Genomic DNA, 18,262 nt, shown 5'->3' on the forward strand with positions numbered 1-18,262 from the left:
CACTCAGAGAGATGCATGTCATTGTTCCCAACCCCAGGTCTGGAGCTGTGACTCAGAGATTTTACCAGGGGGTAGAAGCAGGACATAAAACAGATGGCTCCTAATCTCTTCTGAAGGACAGTGACTTTATTTGCAACAAAGCATGGATAAATTCAAAGCTAAGGGCACTCTCAAATACAATGGAGGTTGTGTTGAAAGGCAATTGAGGATACAGATAGATTCACCGGAGATAAAGGCTAAACTGCAGGTTGAGTATTTTGCAGGAGAGAATCCGGAAAAGAGAGAACCCTCCTGAGATCAGAACAAATCTCAAACAGTGACTTCAGAAACCATCCCTTCAAAGGGCCCCAAATTTGATTGGACTAGTCTCTACAGCAATTTATGCCTGGAGCACTGTTGAAAACAATAGAACAATCAGTAGCAATTACTTGAGTTAACAATCTACTGTGGTCAGGGAAAGAAACAGTCAAAGAAAGCCCTGATAAAACCATCATCATCCCTGGGTGACTCTAAGCATACCCAAGCCTGTACTATCTGAGTAACAACATCATAGGCTTTACTACAGGGGTGAAGTAGACCTCACTAAAATAATCCAGCCAGTCACTAAACAAATAAAGTAATAATAATAATAAGTCCCACGGAGTGATGGAAGGACCAGAATCAGGATTGCTATAATATATTATCTAAAATGTCAAATTTTCAACAAAAATTATAGGATGTGCAAAAAAACAGGAAAATATGACCCGTACACTGGGAAAAAACCAGGTAACAGATAATGCCTGTGACAATAATCAGATATCAAATTTAACAGACAAAAACTTCAAAGTATCCATTATAAATATGATCAAAGAATTAAAGGAAACCGTAACTGAAGAAATAAATGAAGATATGATGCAATGTCACATCCAATAAGGAATATCAATAAAGAGATAAAAATTATAAAAAGTACCAAATGGAAATTCTGAAGTTGAAAAGTACAGCAACTGAAATGAAAAATTCATTAGACAGGTTCAGTAGTAGATTTGAATTGGAAGAGGAAAGAATTAGCAAACTTGAGATAGATTGATAGAGATTATGTAATCAAAAAAATAAAACAGAGAAAAAAGAATGAAGAAAAATGATAAACACCTCAGAGAAATGTGGGAAACCATCAAGTGCACCAACATACACATAATGGGAGTACCAGAAGGAGAGAAAAGTGAGAAAGAAATATTTCAAGAAATAATGACTGAATCCATCCCAAATGTATTGAAAAACACTAATCTACACATTCAAGAAGCTCAACAAACTTCAAGTAAGATAAATGCAGAGATCCATACACAGACACATCATAGTAAAAAGCAGCAAGAGAAAAGGACTCATCATTTACAAGGGAAACCCAATAAGGCTAACAGCTGACTTCTCAGCAGAAATAATGGAGGTTAGTTAGGCAGTAGGATAACATATTCAAAATGCTCAAAGAAAAGCTGTCAATCAAGAAACCTATATTAAACAATGCTACCTTCAAAAAACGAAGATAAAATAAAAACACTTCCCGATAAACAAAAACTGAGAGAATTTGTTGCTAGCAGACCTGCCTTACAAGAAATATTAAAGAAAATGCTTCAGGTTGAAAGCAAGTGACCCCGGATGATAATTGGAATTAACTTGAAAACACAAAGAGCACTGGTATTGGTAACTATGTCATTATAAAGGTAGGATAAATAATGCAGATGATTTCTCCTTTCTTCTCTTAACTAATTTAAAAAGCAACTGTATAAAATAATATTATATAATGTATTGTTTGACTTATAGGGAAATACAAGATATTTGCCAATAACAGCACAAAAGAGGTGAGTGGGAGCAAGCTGTACTGGGCCAAGGAAATGACTACAGATGGTAAAGTAATAATTACAACAAGATATTATTGGGTTTGTAACACTAACAGATGTTATATGTACAACAATAATACCACAAAAGCGGAAAGGGAATAGAGCTATATAGGAGTAACATTGCTACAGCTCCCTGGAATTAAACTAGCATAAATCTGAAGCTGATTGTAATGAGTTAAGATGTATATGATAAGCCCTAGAGTATCCAATAAATATATATACACTGAAAAAATCCTTAAAGAAATTTAAATGCTTCATTAAAAATATTCACTCAGTGCAGAAGAAAACAGTAAAGGAGGAATAGAAGAACAAAAAAAGACATGAAACACATAGAAAACAAGTAAAATGGCAGTCATAAATCCAACTATATCAATAATAACATTACTGTGAATTGATTAAACAATCCAATCAAAAGGCAAAGATTTTTACGAGATAATAAGGGACATTTTATGAAGATAAAAGGGTCCATCAAACAAGAAGATAAAATGAGGGGCCGGCCCCATGGCCAAGTGGTTAAGTTCACGCACTCCGCTTCGGCGGCCCAGGGTTTCACTGGTTTTGATCCTGGGCGCAGACATGGCACTGCTCATCAAGCCATGTTGAGGTGGCATCCCACATAACACAACTAGAAGGACATACAACTAGAATACACAACTATGTACTGGGGGACTTTGGGGAGAAAGAAAAAAAAAGAAGATTGGCAACAGATGCTAGCTCAGGTGCCAATCTGAAAAAAAAGATAAAATGATTATAAACATATATACACCCAATAATAACACACAAAAATATATGAAGCAAAAACTGATAGAAATGAAGGGAGAAAAAGACAATTCAACAATAACAGTTGAAGACTCCAATACCCCAATTTAGTAATGAATAGGACAACTAGGCAGAAGATTAACAAGGACATAAAAGACCTGAACAAGAGTACAAGACAACTAGACCTAACAGATACCTATAGAACACTATACCATATAACAACAGAATATACACTCTTTTCCAGTGCACATGGCACATTCTTCAGCATAGACTATATGTTAAAGCCTAAAACAAACCTTAATAAATTTAAAAGGATAAGAATAATAAAAAGCATGTTCTCTGACCACAATGGAATAAAATTAGAAATCAAGAAGAGAATAAAATTGAGGAAATTCACAAATATGTAGAAATTAAACAACATACTCCTAAATAACCAATGGGTTGAAGAAGAAATCAAAAGAGAAATCAGAAAATACTTTGAGATGAATAAAACTGAAGACACAATATAGCAAAACATAACATCACGCTGTTAAAGCAGTGCTTGGAGGGAAATTTATAGGTGTAAATACCTATATTAAGAAAGAAGAAAGAGGGGCCAGCCCTGCGGGTGAGTGGTTAAAGTTCCACAAGCTCTGCTTCGGCATCCTGGGTTCTCAGATTTGGATCTCAGGTGTGGACCTACTCCACTCATCAGTCATGCTGTGGAGGCATCTGACATACAAAATAGAGGAAGACTGGCACAGATGTTGGCTCAGGGTGAATCTTCCTCACTGAAAAAAATTTAAAAAAAAAAGAAAGAAAGAAGAAAGATCTCAAATAACCTAACCTTCTACATTAAGACATTGGGGAAAAAAGTGCAAACTAAATTTAAAACAAGCAGAAGAAAGGAAATAATAAAGATTATTTTGGATATTTATGAAATGGAGAATACAAAAACAATAAAGAAAACTGATGAATCCATAGGCTGGTTTTTTTGAAAGATCAACAGAATTGACAAACCTTTAGCCAGATTGACCAAGAAAACAAGAAAGAAGACTCACATTACTAGAAACAGAAAAAAAGAGCAAACATTACTACTGACTTTACAGAAATATGAAAAGGATTATAAAGGAATACTATGAACAGTTGTATGTCAATAAATTAGATAACATAGATGAAACAGAAAATTCCTAGAAAGACACAAACTACCAAAACTGACTCAAGAAGAAATAGAAAATCTGAATAGATCTATAACAAGTGAAGAGACTGAATTAATTACAAAAAAAATAGCCACAAGAAGAGCCCAGCCCAGATAGCTTTACCACTGAATTCTACCAAACATTTAAAGAAGAATGAATAGCAACTCTTCACAAACACTTCCAAAAAGTAGAAGAGTGAACATTTCCAACTCATTTTATGAGGCCAGCATTACCTTGTTGCCAAAACCAGAAAAAGATATCACAAGAAAAGAAAACCACAGATTAATATCTCTTATGCATATGGGTGTAAAAATCCTCAACAAAATACTAGCAAAGCAAATCCAGCAACATGAAAAACATATACCCCGTGACCAAGTGGGATTTATCCCAGAAATGCAAGCTTGGTTAAATATCTGAGAATCAATTAATGTAATACATCATATCAAAAGTACAAAAAACAAAAATTACATGGTCATCTCAATAGATGCAGAAAAAGCATTTGACAAAATCCAACAACAACAAAAATACACTCAGGAAACTAGGAATAGCAGAGAACTTATTCCACATGATAAAGGGCATCTACAAAGAAACCATAGTCAACAACATACCTAATGGTGAAAGACTGGATGCTTTCCCCCTAAGATGAGGAACAATACAAGGATGTCCACTCTCCTCACTTCTATTCAACATTGTAATGGAATTTCTAGCCAAGGCAATTAGATAAGAAAAAGAAATAAAAAGCATAAAGATAAGAAAAGAAGAAGTAAAAGTGTATCTGTGTGCAGATGACATGATCTTCTATATAGAAAATTGTAAGGAATCCACTAAAAAGCTATTAGAACAAGTTTAGCAAGTATATTAGTCAGCATTCTCCAGAAAAACAGAACAAATAGGATGTGTATATATAAAGAGAGTAAGAGAGAGAAAGAGATTTATTATAAGGAATTGGCTCACATGATTATGGAGTCTGGCAAGTCCAAAATCTGTCATGTGGGCCAGCAGTCTCGAGACTCTGGAGAACTGATGAAGCAGTTGCAGACTGAAGGCCAGCAGGCTGTAGACCCCGGAGAGCCTATAGTACACACGAAATCTAGGGGCAATCTGCTGGAGAATTCCCTCTTGCTTAGGGAGGCTGGTCTTTTTCTTCTATTCAGGCCTTCAACTGATTGGATGAGGCTGACACATTATGGAGGGCAATCTGCTTTACTCAAAGTTCACCTATTTAAACATTAATCTCATCAAAAAACACCCTCCAAACACCCTTGACACATAAAATGAACCATCAGAGCAAGCTTGCATGATACAAAATCAATATACAAAATTCAATGCATTTCTACATATTTGCAGTGAACAATTCAAAAATGAAATTAAAAAAAAATTCATTCACAATAACACCAAAAGAATATAATGCTTAGGAATAAATGTAACAAAACAAGTGCAAAACTTAGACTGTGAAAACTACAAAACACTGCTGAAAGAAATTAAAGAAATCTAAATAAATGGAAAAATGTCCCACGTTCATGCATCAAAAGGCTTATACTATTAAGAAATTAATAATCCCCAAATTTACCTACAAATTCAATGCAATTCCTATATGAATCCCAGCTGACTTATCTGTAGAAATTGACAAACCGATTCTAAAATTTAAATGGAATTGCAAAAGACTCAGAATAGCCAAAACAAGCTTGAAAAAGAACAAAGTAGAAGGACTCATACTTGATTTCAGAATTTACTACAAAACAACAGTGATCAAGACAGTGGGATACCAGCATAAGGACAGACATACAGACTAATGGAACAGAATTGACAGTCCAGAAATAAAATCATGTGTCTATAGTCAACTGATTTTTGACAAGAGCACTAGGACCATTTCAGGGGGAAAGAATAGTCTTTAAACAAATGGTGTAGAGATGCCCACATGCAAAGGAATTATGTCAGTCCTTACCTCACCATATACAGGCATATCTCATTTTATTGAGCTTCACTTTATTGCGCTTTGCAGATATTGTGTTTTTTATAAGACCCTCCAGCAGCAAAAAGATTACAACTTGCTGAAGGCTCGGATGATGGTTAGGATTTTTTAGCAATAAAGCATTTTTTAATTAAGTACGTACATTGGTTTTTTTAGACATAATGCTATTGCACACTTAATAGAATACAGTATAAACATAAGTATTATATGCAGAGAAACCAGAAAATTTGTGACTCACTTTATTGCAATATCAGCTTTATTGCTGATTTTTTAAAATTTATTTGCCACTGTCTGAATCAAACCCACAATATCTCTGAAGTATGCCTGTGTAATAATTAACTCAAAATGGATGAAAGATCTAAACGTAAGAGCTAAAACTATAAAACTCCTTGAAGAAAACCAAGGGGTAAATCTTAATGACCTTGAATTTGGCAAAGGATTCTTAGATGTGACACCCCCAAAAAAAGCATAAGTGACAAAAGAAAAAATGGATAATTTGGACTTGATCAAAATTAAAAACTATTTGTGCTTCAAAGGACACCATCAAGGGGCTGGCCCAGTGGCACTGTGGTTAAATGTGCACGTTATGCTTCGGTGGCCCAGGGTTTGCCAGTTTGGATCCTAGGCACAGACATGGCACTGCTTGGCAAGCCATGCTGTGGTAGGCATCCCACATGTAAAGTAGAGGAAGATGGGCATGGATGTTAGCTCAGGGCCAGTCTTCGTCAGCAAAAAGAGGAGCATTGGCAGATGTTAGCTCAGGGCTGATCTTCCTCAAAAAAAAAAAAAAAAAAAAGGACACCATCAAGAAAGTAAAAAGACAACCCATAGATGGGAGAAGATACTTGCAAATAATACATCTGATAAGGGGTTGTGCCCAGAAAATATAAAGAACTCTTATACCTCAACAATAAAAAGACAAAACAACCTAATTTTAAAATGGGCAAAAGATCTGAATAAACATTTCTGCAAGGAAGATATATAAATGGATAATAAGCACATGAAAACATGCTTGACATCAAATTAGACAAATGCAAATCAAAACCACAATGAGATACCACTTACTTCATACCCAGTTAGGACGGATAGAAGCAAAAAGTGAAATTATAACAAGTGTCAGTGAAAATGTGGAGAAAACTGGAACTCTCATACACTGCTAGCAGGAATGTAAAATGGTGCAGCCACTTTAGAAGACAGTTTTGGAGTTCTTCAAATGATTAAACAGAGTTACCATATGACCCAGCAATGCCACTTCTAGGCATACACCTGAGAGAATTGAAAACAGGTGTTCAAAAAGAACTTGTACACAAATATTTATAATAGCACTACTGATAGCAGCCAAAAGATGTAAATAACCCAAATGTCCATCACTGATGAATGGATAAACAATAAGTGGTACAGTCATGCATCACTTAATGATGGGGATATGCTCTGAGAAATGCATTGTCAGGCAATTTCATTGTTGTGCGAACGTCATCGAGTGTACTTACACAAACCTAGATGGTATAGCCTACTATACATCTAGGCTATATGGTACTAATCTTTTGGGACCAATGTCATATATGCAGTCCATCATTGACCAAAACATCGTTATACGGTGCATGACTGTACATCCATATAATGGTATATTATTCAGCCATAAAAAGGAAGGAAGTACTGATACATACCATAACATGGATGAACCTTGAAAACATAATGCTCAGTGAAAGAAGCCAGGCACAAAAGACAACATGTTTGACTCCATTTATATGAAATATTCAGAACAGGCAAATCTATAGAGGCAGAAGATAGATTAATAGTTGCTTAGGCCTTGGGGGAGAAGGGGAATGGGGAAATAAAGAGATGGCAGCTAAAGGGTATGGGGTTTCTTTTTGAGGTGATGAAAATGTTCTAAGATTGTCTGTGGTGATGGTTGCACAACTCCGTGAAGATACTAAAGACCATTGAACTGTATATTTTAAATGGGCGAATTGTATGGTATATGAATTATATCTCAATAAAGCTGCTAAAGAAAGAAAAAATGTTGTATGTAGTCTTTTAATTCTGGCTTCTTTCACTTAGCATAAGGAATTTGCAAATGATCCATGTTGTTGCATCTATCAGTAATTCATTCCTTTTTATTTTAAGTTTATCCATTCCCACACTAAGGAGTATTTGGGTTGTTTCTAGTTTTGGGAGATTACAAATAAAGCCACAATAAACATTTGTATATATGTTTTTGTGTAAACATAGGTTATCATTGCTCTTTGTATAATAGCTGTTTTAAAGTCCTTATCTGCTAATTTTATCACTGCTGACATTTCTGGGTCTGCTTCTGCTGATTGATTTTACTTGGTTATGGATCAATTTTCCTGCTGCTTTACATGTCAATAAACTTTTATTGGATTCTATACAATAAAAATTTTACCTAATTGAGTGTTTAGATTTTATCTTCCTCTAAAAAGTGTTGAATTTTGTTTTGGCAGGCAGATAAGCTCGACCCTTTCAAGGCTTGTTTTTAAGCTGTTACAGTTAAGAATGGAGGCCTTCACTAAATGGTTGGTTTAGCCCTAATGCTAAGGTGTAACCTTTCTGCAGTTTCTACCAAATGTTCTGAGTGTTCAGCAAGGTGTCTCTGTGATGAGAGGTCTAGGATTGTTTAACTTACAGTTTTCCAACAGTTTTCTTTGTCTAACCATGTGGAATTTCAACCCACAGCTGAGAAACTGAATATTCAACCAAAGACTCAGGGGACCCCTATGCTGATTTCTGGAGCTCTTTCTCTCTATAGATCTCTCTCTTCTGACACTCTGTTCCCAACTGCCTCAGCTTCCTCAGACTCCAGTCTCTGTTTCTTCAACCCAGCAAGACTGCCATGTTCTGCTTAGGTTCCGCCTCCCTGTGACTGTGGTCCAGAAACTACCTCCTGACAGAAAGTCAGGGCAATTTTAAGGCTCATCTTGTTTTTCTTCTCTCAGGGATCACAGTTCTGCACTTCCTGCCGTCTTAATGTCTGAAAACAGTGGCTTCACATATTTCGCCCAGTTTCCTAGTTGTTTACAGCAGGAAAGCAAGTCTGTTACATTATTCCTTCATGACTAAAAGTGGAATTTTATCTTTCCATAGGGTTTTTGCTTTCTTGTGGGATTTTTCACATCCTCTCACATTCTACATGAATGAATGTAACATTTAATCAATTGTGTATGAGCTTTGGAGCCAGAGAGACCTGGGTTCAAATACTGATTCTGATGCTTTCTAGTTGGGCAACCTTGGACATGACACTTAATGTCCATGAACTTCTATTTCTTCAGCTATAAAATGTTATGCAAAGTTGATGTGGGGATTAATTGAAGTTGTGTAGATAAAGTACTTTGTAGGCACTTGATAAATGATGATGATTGTTATTATTTATATAACAGCCATTTGTTTATGTTTCATTTCTCCTAAGTAATTTTGAATCGGGGATTTGGCCCATTTATCTTTGTGTACACTATCTTTGTACAGGGACTCAAGCATGACAGACATCAATATAAATTTGTTGAGTGAATAAATGTTGATAACTTACAGTTGATTAGATTATTTTAAACTTTCTTAACAATGAGCTTTGTGTAGACTTGTTTCAAGGTCAAAATAATGCCATTAGCTACAACGTTTCTGTTGGTTCTGAATTTGGTTATCAAAGCAGGAAGAGCCCTCCATCACGCAGGAAGAAGCAAATTTGAGGTGGTGGCTGCATAAATGATATATGTACTTTTGTTTCTAGCTTTTCTTTACCACTATCTGAAGGTCTGGGCTTCTAAAGTCTTAGATCTCAATTTTGAGATTCTAATATAAATGCTAAAAGAATTACTCTCCCTACACTGCCTGGATCTGTTTCAAACCATAATCTCATCTGTTTACCAACAGAAAATTTAGCTTCAAATGGAAAACTAGAAGAACATATAACAAGTATTAGAAAAATTGGCCAACTGAATACAATTCTAGATAAACATTGTCATTATATTTTTCCAATGTGTAATTGACTAAATCTCAACAAAGTCTTCATTTTGGAAAAAAAAAAGCCTAATTTAAGTAGAACCTAATATTACACTGGTTTTAATATAATGATAACATTGTATTATTTCAGACTATTACGGACATATTTTTTTTTTTTAATGAAACAGACATTCTCAGTCTTACTCCTTTTTTCTTTTTTTAACAAAACATTTCCTCTAATGCTAGGATTTAATAGTAACGTCCGAAGTGTTCCTACCTAAGATTACTCACTATGTTCAACTTTTCTTCTGCTATAATACATATCAATATAATCCTTTTTTCTTTATGTAAGTGAAACATACACAGATCATCGGTGTGGCTCTTCCCACTCACAACAGGAAATAATTCTCTGATATGTTATAGAATGATTCACATAAAAAAAGAAATGACTTATAAGACTGATGGGAAAGTCAACCAACTTTCATTCCTCTTTGTATGATTAACAGAGGATAACAATTACATTCTGTAATGCAAAACAGAAAAATTAATTGAAAAAAATTTCCTATTTGACAAAAAGAAACTTTGTGAAAAAAAAAACAAAACTATAGCCCCATGAGAAAGAGAGAATGATGTGTGGTTTTTAAGTCTGAATATTTTCTGTAGATAACGCACCTCCTCCAACGTTTTTAATAATCAACCCTACTTCCAAGAATCTAAGATATTCTTGCCAACATTGTATGAAACAAGGCATATATGCTTCATGAGATGTGATGCTATGAAAATTATCAGACTATACCCCAATATGCAAAACTTCAGTTCTGAGTTTAGTGGGAGAAAATAGATTCTGAATGAAAAGGCTCTTGTTTTAATCCACTGGCTGGAATACAAAGCAATTCTAAAGAACTCAGAAAATATCCTTCTAGTCCACACCTAAATGGTACCATTTACTTTGGCACCAATGTACTTTATATTCTAATTTCTCAAGAACAAATCATTTGTACTTTGATCAAATGTGTTAGCACAAAAGAGTGAGAAATGGACTTCACACACACAAAAATGTATCCAGGTAAGCCATATATTGTTATATATGTATTCTTTTGTGGAATTCATCAAAATTTTAGAAAAAAGACCTCAAAATATTTTTTAAATTGAAATAAGACACAAAAATCCATGGAAAATGCAAACCATTTCTTTACTACACTTGGAAAATAGTAGAATACCTAGTGCGAATGTTTGGACATATGCTTAAAAAGCAAATCATTCATTGTAACTAGATCAAATGATAAACTATTGAATTGGTTCTTTAGAAATACTTGTGACTCATAATAAAACAATATTCTCTGCCTTTAACTCATCCTCAAAAAACAATTTGCATGAATTATTTATGCTTCAGTTAAATTAATCTGTTACAGATGAGAAAAATATACCATTCTGGGTCAAGATTCCTGGGTACAAAGCAAAAGACTAGAAAAAAATCTATATAGAGTATCTAGCAACTCTTTCTAACATGGAGGTACAGAGACTCATAAGGATCTCAGAAAATTAGAAAATTACAGCATAAGGAGCTCTACCTAAGAAATTGATAAAAATATTAATTTCCAAAGAGCTGTAGCTTAACAAACTCTCTAAAGTAGTCTTGGGCAACATTAGCCCTCCATCTTTTTATAGCTGTCTGTAAATGTCAGTAATTATTAGAGTCTTGTAAGGAGCCTGGGTTAACTACCTCTATTAGAAGGAAGTACTTTTGCCTCAGCATTTAAACTTAGCATAAAATTTAAATAAGATTCTACATCCAATGATGAGAACATGAGTTGATTGTTACCATATAGGTGAGTTCTTTAAAGAAGCCTGTCCAGGAGTCTCTCTAGCGTATGCGTCTACTGCAATCTGTCCAGTTGACTACAACAGAGAAAACTGCCCAACTTCCCAGCGTACCGTGAGTGCCATTGTGTCTGTGTGGCCTTACTAGCTAGATCTTAAGCCCAAACTACCCCTGTTAGGAATGAATACCTGTCCTGAAGGTGTTGCAGAGGCAGGTAAAATGATAAGGACACATTTAGGATAGGGTTTTTCAGACAGTTCTACATAACCCTATTTTGTCCTGGGATTCTTTGGTCTCTTACTTGGGTTCCGTGTCCTATTTTCCAAGTGGAGTTAGGTTTTAAGAGTTCTTATAATTTAAGAATTTTTAAATTTCAAGTTTGGGGGCTGGCCCCATGGCCGAGTGGTTAAGTTTGTGCGCTCCACTTCGGCGGCCCAAGGTTTCACTGGTTCGGATCCTGGACGTGGACGTGGCACCGCTCATCAAGCCATGCTGAGGTGGCATCACACATGCTACAACTAGAAGGACCCACAACTAAAAATACACAACTATGTACCGGGGGGCTTTGGGGAGATAAAGGAAAAAAAAATTTCAAGTTTGTGCGCTTTTATCATTTCTGAATCTCTTGCCAGATTACAATCTCACTTCTGCATTGTTCCTCAGATCTTAAGGATCATACTAGAAAATAAACAGTACAAATATTGAACAATTTCGACTACTGGTAGAATTCTTTTTATATTTGTCTTTCTGCAATCGAGATAAGGAATAACCTGAAAAAGAAAATTGTATTAAAATTTGTTTTCAATCTTACAATAGCCTCATAACAAGAAGAATATGTTAAACCACTACTACGATCACTGGTGAAAAGGCAGTATAAGCTGTTTGATCAAGATTTTGTAAACTTTCTGTTCTAATAGAAAAATTTTATGATTTAAAAAAGTTTAAAAAAATTTTTGAGCTAGAGGTTACCAAAAGTAGAGATTTCAGCAAAGTCATGTAGGATACAGGGACAGGTGTAGAAAGTTCAGTACTTAAATTCCAAGTCATAGAGACAGAAGTTCTGATGTTACCATACTGTACTTTCCAACTTGCCTGGAATGTCCTCCTCCTTAACCTCTGCCAATCAAAATATGATTCGTCCATAAAATCACCAACCCAATGAAACCTTCCCACACAGTGCCGATTTATCCTTACTTCTGTATCCTAAGAGCCCAGGCTTTGGAGTCCAACTGCCTTGATTTGAATCCTGGCCCTGCTACTTATTCACTGTGTATGTCACCTTGGGCTAATTTCTCTAAGTCTCAGTTTCCTCATTTGTAAAGTCAGGATAATTATAGTATCTACCTCATAAAGTAGCTGGGAAGATTAAAAGTGATAGTACTTGTAAATCCGTGAGAACAATGTGCAATACTGTTAGTTAATATTATTTCTCTCATTCATACACTCTCCAATATTATGTGTTATTATAGTATATAGGTATAGTCTCTTCAGCCAGAGTTCTCAAACGTAGAAACTTTATTTTATGTCTTTGTTTTCTTCACAATGCTTAGCAGGGCATTATGCTCTCAATAGGAATTCAAAAAACATCCCAGGGGCCAGCACAGTTGTGTAGTAGTTAGGTTTGCATGCTCCACTTCAGCAGCACAGGGTTTATGGGTTCGGATCCCAGGCGTGGACCTACACACCGCTCATCAAGCCACACTGTGGCGGCATCCCACATACAAAGTAGAGGAAGACTGGCACAGATGTTGGCTCAGCAACAATCTTCCTCAAGCAAAAAGAGGAAGATTGGCAACAGATGTTAGCTCAGGGCCAATCTTCCTCACACACACACACAAAAAAAACCCAACAACAACACCCCAGAGAATCTTAGCATGGAAGGGAATCTCAGAGGTCAATCTAGTTCAACCTTCCCCCTAAATGGTGATTTTCTTTTGCAACACCCTAGAGACAATCACCTCCACTGTATCTTGAACACAGTATACATCTATACTTGAACACAGCTGATGACAAGGAGTTTGTCCTTCTCGGGACAGCCAGATTGATGAAGTAGTTGTCATTGTTAGAAAATGCATCCTGAGGAGGTGAAGAAGTTGGCAGCTTCTGGAAAATGATTTGGTAATACTCATTCGAGAGCTATACAAATTTTCAGGCTTCTGTAAACTTCAGTTCTGATACTATATCCTTAGGAAACAAGGAAAAATTCTATCATACATATAAAGGTATTTATTATGCTATTTATAATAGCAAAATCAGGAATTAACCTAAATGTTTAAAAGTAGGGAAACAGGGGCCAGCCCAGTGGTGTAGTAGTTAAGTTCGTATGCTCCACTTCAGCGGCCAGGGATTAGTGGGTTTGGATCCTGGGTGTGGACCTACACACCGCTTATCAAGCCATGCTGTGGCAGCATCCCACATATAAAAAAATAGAGGAAGATTGGCACAGATGTTAGCTCAGCAACAATCTTCCTCAAGCAAAAAAGAGGAGGATTGGCAATAGATGTTAGTTCAGGGCCAATCTTCTTCATCCAACAAGATAAAAATAAAAATAAATGTAGGGAAATGGTAGAGTAAGAACCTAAATGAAACAAAAGGTCATTAAAATTAAAAATATGAAGATTAAGGTGGGACATATTTATAAGAGTAATGTTAAGTATAAAGGTAAAACAAATTTATATATACACCATGATTAAAACCGTATAAATATATATATCTGTGGAAAAAGAGTGGAGGGGATAGAATATATAAAAATAAAAACAGTATTGATAGGATGATAGGACAGTTGGAATATTTGCCTTGCTTTTTAAATTACTTTAATGTCATTATAATATTGCTTTAAAATTTTTAAGAGAAAGTTCTTCTTTCTATTGAGCCAAAATTGACCTCTGGGTTCCCCTACGCCACAACCCCCCACCACACACACGCTGTAATTTTCATTTATTGGTTCTCATTCTTCCCTTTGAAATTACACAAAATAAATCAACTTGAAATACTTAAAAATGATCACCACAGTTTTAGTACCCTCACTCCCTGGGACTATGGAAGACAGATAAGAGAGGCAATGCTGACATCAGGGAGACAGTTAGGAAACTCAGCTGTCATTCACAAATAGAGCAATGATGGCGGCCTAAATCAGCACAGTGGCAATAGGGCCAGACTTGAGAAAAATTTCAAAGGCAAAACAGACAGAAATGACAACCAAAAGGATATGAGAAATAAGAAGAACATAGGAGTTGAACACATTCCTGGTCAGGCTGTTTGGTAAAGTGATGGTGCAACACCAAGATAAGGAACCAGGGAGGAGGAAGAGCATGTTGGGTCAGAAGTTGAAATTCCATTTGGATATGTTGAATTCAAGGTACTTGTAGGACACAAGTCTGTATCTCAATGGAAAGGTCAATTTGGAGTCAAGGAGACGAAATCCAAACTAGACAAACAGAAGAAGGCAGAGATAAAAGCAAAACATGAACAAAATAGAAAAGAAACAAACCAAAAAAAGCAATAAAAGCGATAAGCACAACCAAAAGATGACTTTGAAAAGAGTAATAAAAAATACTGATTTTTGGCAAATATAACCAAGAAAAACAAATGGGGCACAAAAAACAGCACCAGATATGAAAACAGGGAAATAACTACAGAAGCAGAAGAGATTTTTAATATTATAAGAGACCTCCATGAATAATTTCATACTAAAATATATGAATACCTGAAGGTGGGGGAGAGAAAGGTCAGGTATTTATATTTTTTGGTATGGAGTTATTCATGAAGGTCTTTTATAATTTTAAAACTCTCTTCTGTTTCTGTAGTTATTTCCTCTTTTTAGAGAAACATAGAGCATGTCTCTGTAAACTTTACAGCAGATAAAAATTTTTAAATAAAAACTGCGAAATATAGCTGAAAATATTGATAAATTGGACTATATTAAAACTAATATAATTAATACTCTGTTCATCACAACACACCTTTAAGAGAGTAAAAGGCAACTCATAAAGTCGAAGAGATATTCACAATACAGTACATGTATCTGACAAAGGACTTATACGTAGAATATATATGCAGAACTCCTACAAATCAATAAGAATGAAAGACAACGCAATAGACCCCAATAGAAAAAAAATGACAAATGACTTGAAAAGACACTTCACAAAAGAGGATATCCAACATGGCCAATAAATATATGAAAAGGTGCTCATCTTCATTAGTCATCAGGGAAATGTAAATTAAAACCACAATGATATACCACTGCATACCCACCAGAATGGCTGAAATTAAAAAGATGGAAAATGCCAAGTGTTGGTGAGGATGTGGAGCAACCACAACTCTCATACATTGCTGATGGGCGTGTAAATTGGCACAATCACTTTGGAAATTGTTTTGTAGTATCTATTAAAGCTAAATGTACACATATCTTCTGATCTAACAATTCTACTCCTAGCAGTTCTATTCCCACTAGAAATGTGTACATATTTCACTAAAAAATATGTTCAGAATGTTCAGACCAGTACTATTCATAATAGTCAAAAATAAGAAATTTCCCAAATGCCTATTAACAATAGATGGATAAATAGTGAGAATGGTCCACAACAACATGCAAGAATATGGATAAATATCACAACATAGTGCTGAGTGGGAAAATGGTTCATACTTTATGATTCTGCATCTATAAAATAAACAAGAGGAACTAATCAATACTAACAGAAGTGAGGATAGAGATATTCTTGTTGAGTAGGACACTAACTGCAAAGTAAGACCGGGTTTTCTGGGAGCTGGTAGTAGTTTGTTTCTTGATCTGGGTGCTGATTTCACATGTTTATTCAGTAGGGCTGGAACAAGGGTGAGACACACAAGATATCTAGGGAGCAAAATTTAAAGAGGCACTCACTCTCACCTTGCTTCCCTCACTCTTCTTCCAGCCTGGTGTTCAGTTTGTGTATATTTATTGAGTCGTATCATTATGACGTATATATTTTTCTGCATGTATATTATACTTGGATTAAAAAATTTGCTAAAGGGGTCTTGTCTACCTTACACCACAAATAAAAATAAACTCCAAGTGGAATAAAAACCTAAATGTAAAAAGAAAAACCTTTAAACTTTCAGAATAAATATAGGAGAATATTATAAATGACCTCAGGTAAAGAAGGTTTTCTTAAGAATATCCAAAAGCACATATTAGAGAAAAATATTTGACTACATTAAAATTAAGAACTTTTCTTTAGGAAAAGGCATCTTAAAGAAATTGAAAAGACAAGCCACAAACCTAAGAAAAACTACTGCAACAAAGACAAATGAAAAAGAATTATTATTTAGAACATTTTTTTTAAGATTGGCACCTGAGCTAACATCTGTTGCCAATCTTTTCCTTTTTCTTCTTCTCCCCAAAGCCCCCCAGTACAAAGTTGTATATTCTAATTGTGAGTGCTTCTGGTTGTGCTATATGGGACGCTGCCTCAGCAGGGCCTGATGAGCTGTGCCATGTCCGAAGCAGAGCGCACAAACTTAACCACTCCACCATGGGGCTGGCCCCTAGAACATATTTTTTAAATCAATGAGGAAAAGATAAATAATCAAATAGGAAAATGCAAGAAAGACTTGAACAGGTACTTTATATATAAGAAAACCAGAATGGCCAATACACAAAAAAAGATGCTCAAATTCACTAATAGTCAGGGAAATGCAAATTAAAATCATGAGGTATTATCATTTCACATCCAACAGATAGGCAGATAACATAAACTCAGATAATATTAAGTGTCGACAAGAATGTAGGGCACTTTTCTCCACTATCGGTGAAGTATAAATTGGTACAATCACTTTGGAAAACAGTTTTGCATTACTTAATAAAGTTGAAAATGTTCAAGCCCTCAAACTTTTTAGTATATTCCCTAGAGACACTCTTGCATATGTGTACCAAGAGTGTGTACATGAACGTTTATAATGATTGAAAAGAAAGAATATCTGTCAAGAGGAGAATATTCTACAGCAGTGAAAATGAATGAACAACCACAGACAAATGGATAAATCACATTTTTGATGGTCAAGCAAAAGAAGTAAATCATAGAAGACTACCTAGAGTATGATTACATTTATATAAAAATTTTAAACAAGCAGATATACTCATAGATCATAAAACTATAAAGAAGAGTAAGGGAAGGGTTATCATGGAAGTTAAGAGAGTGGTTATCTTTGGAGGAGAAGAAGGGGGTGCAATGAGAGAGAGGCACATGGTGGCTTCTAAGGTAGTGACAATGTTCTACTTCTTAGCCTGAATGGAGGGTATATGGATGTTCTCATTATTCTTAAAACTGTACATACTACTTCTATATACTCTGCTGTATGCATATTTCATAAAATAATTTTTAAAATAAAATAATTTTTAAAAGCAATAAAGGGTTCTACATATGTACATACATGTACGAATACGTGTATGAATGTTTGTGTGTGTGTATTCCATGAAGGAAAGCAACAGAATTCTTAGTGGGAAAATGTAAGCACTTCACTAGACTTACTAAATTCTCTTATACAATTGGTTAGCTGAGAGAGGAACTTGAATTGACTGAGTTTACCACAAAATTCCAATCTTTGTATATTGTTCCTACTAAATGTGTGCTTGGAAAGTGTTATCACGTCTTCTTTAACCTATCCATTGAATTATTCATTCTCAAGTTGTCCTGCTTTCATTTCAGTTAGTAAAAGAGAAATAATT

The 18,262-nt window shown here is 35.2% G+C and overlaps 1 protein-coding gene across 34 annotated transcripts in view; it reads right to left on the minus strand.

The window, feature by feature from the left end:
• Window positions 1-18,262, minus strand: part of HORMAD2 (HORMA domain containing 2) — a 76,354-nt gene that overhangs the window by 26,196 nt on the left and 31,896 nt on the right. The window contains exon 11 of one of the 34 annotated variants that reach the window (XR_011542306.1): window positions 13,054-13,292. The exons of the other annotated variants lie outside the window; for them this stretch is intronic. The gene's annotated coding sequence lies outside the window, so the exon portion shown is untranslated. Of the gene's footprint in view, window positions 1-13,053; window positions 13,293-18,262 lie in introns of those variants that run through there. 34 annotated transcript variants of the gene reach the window in all.

The sequence above is a fragment of the Equus przewalskii genome, chromosome 7 (assembly GCF_037783145.1).
Source record: "Equus przewalskii isolate Varuska chromosome 7, EquPr2, whole genome shotgun sequence".
In the NCBI taxonomy this organism is placed as follows: Eukaryota; Metazoa; Chordata; class Mammalia; order Perissodactyla; family Equidae; genus Equus; species Equus przewalskii.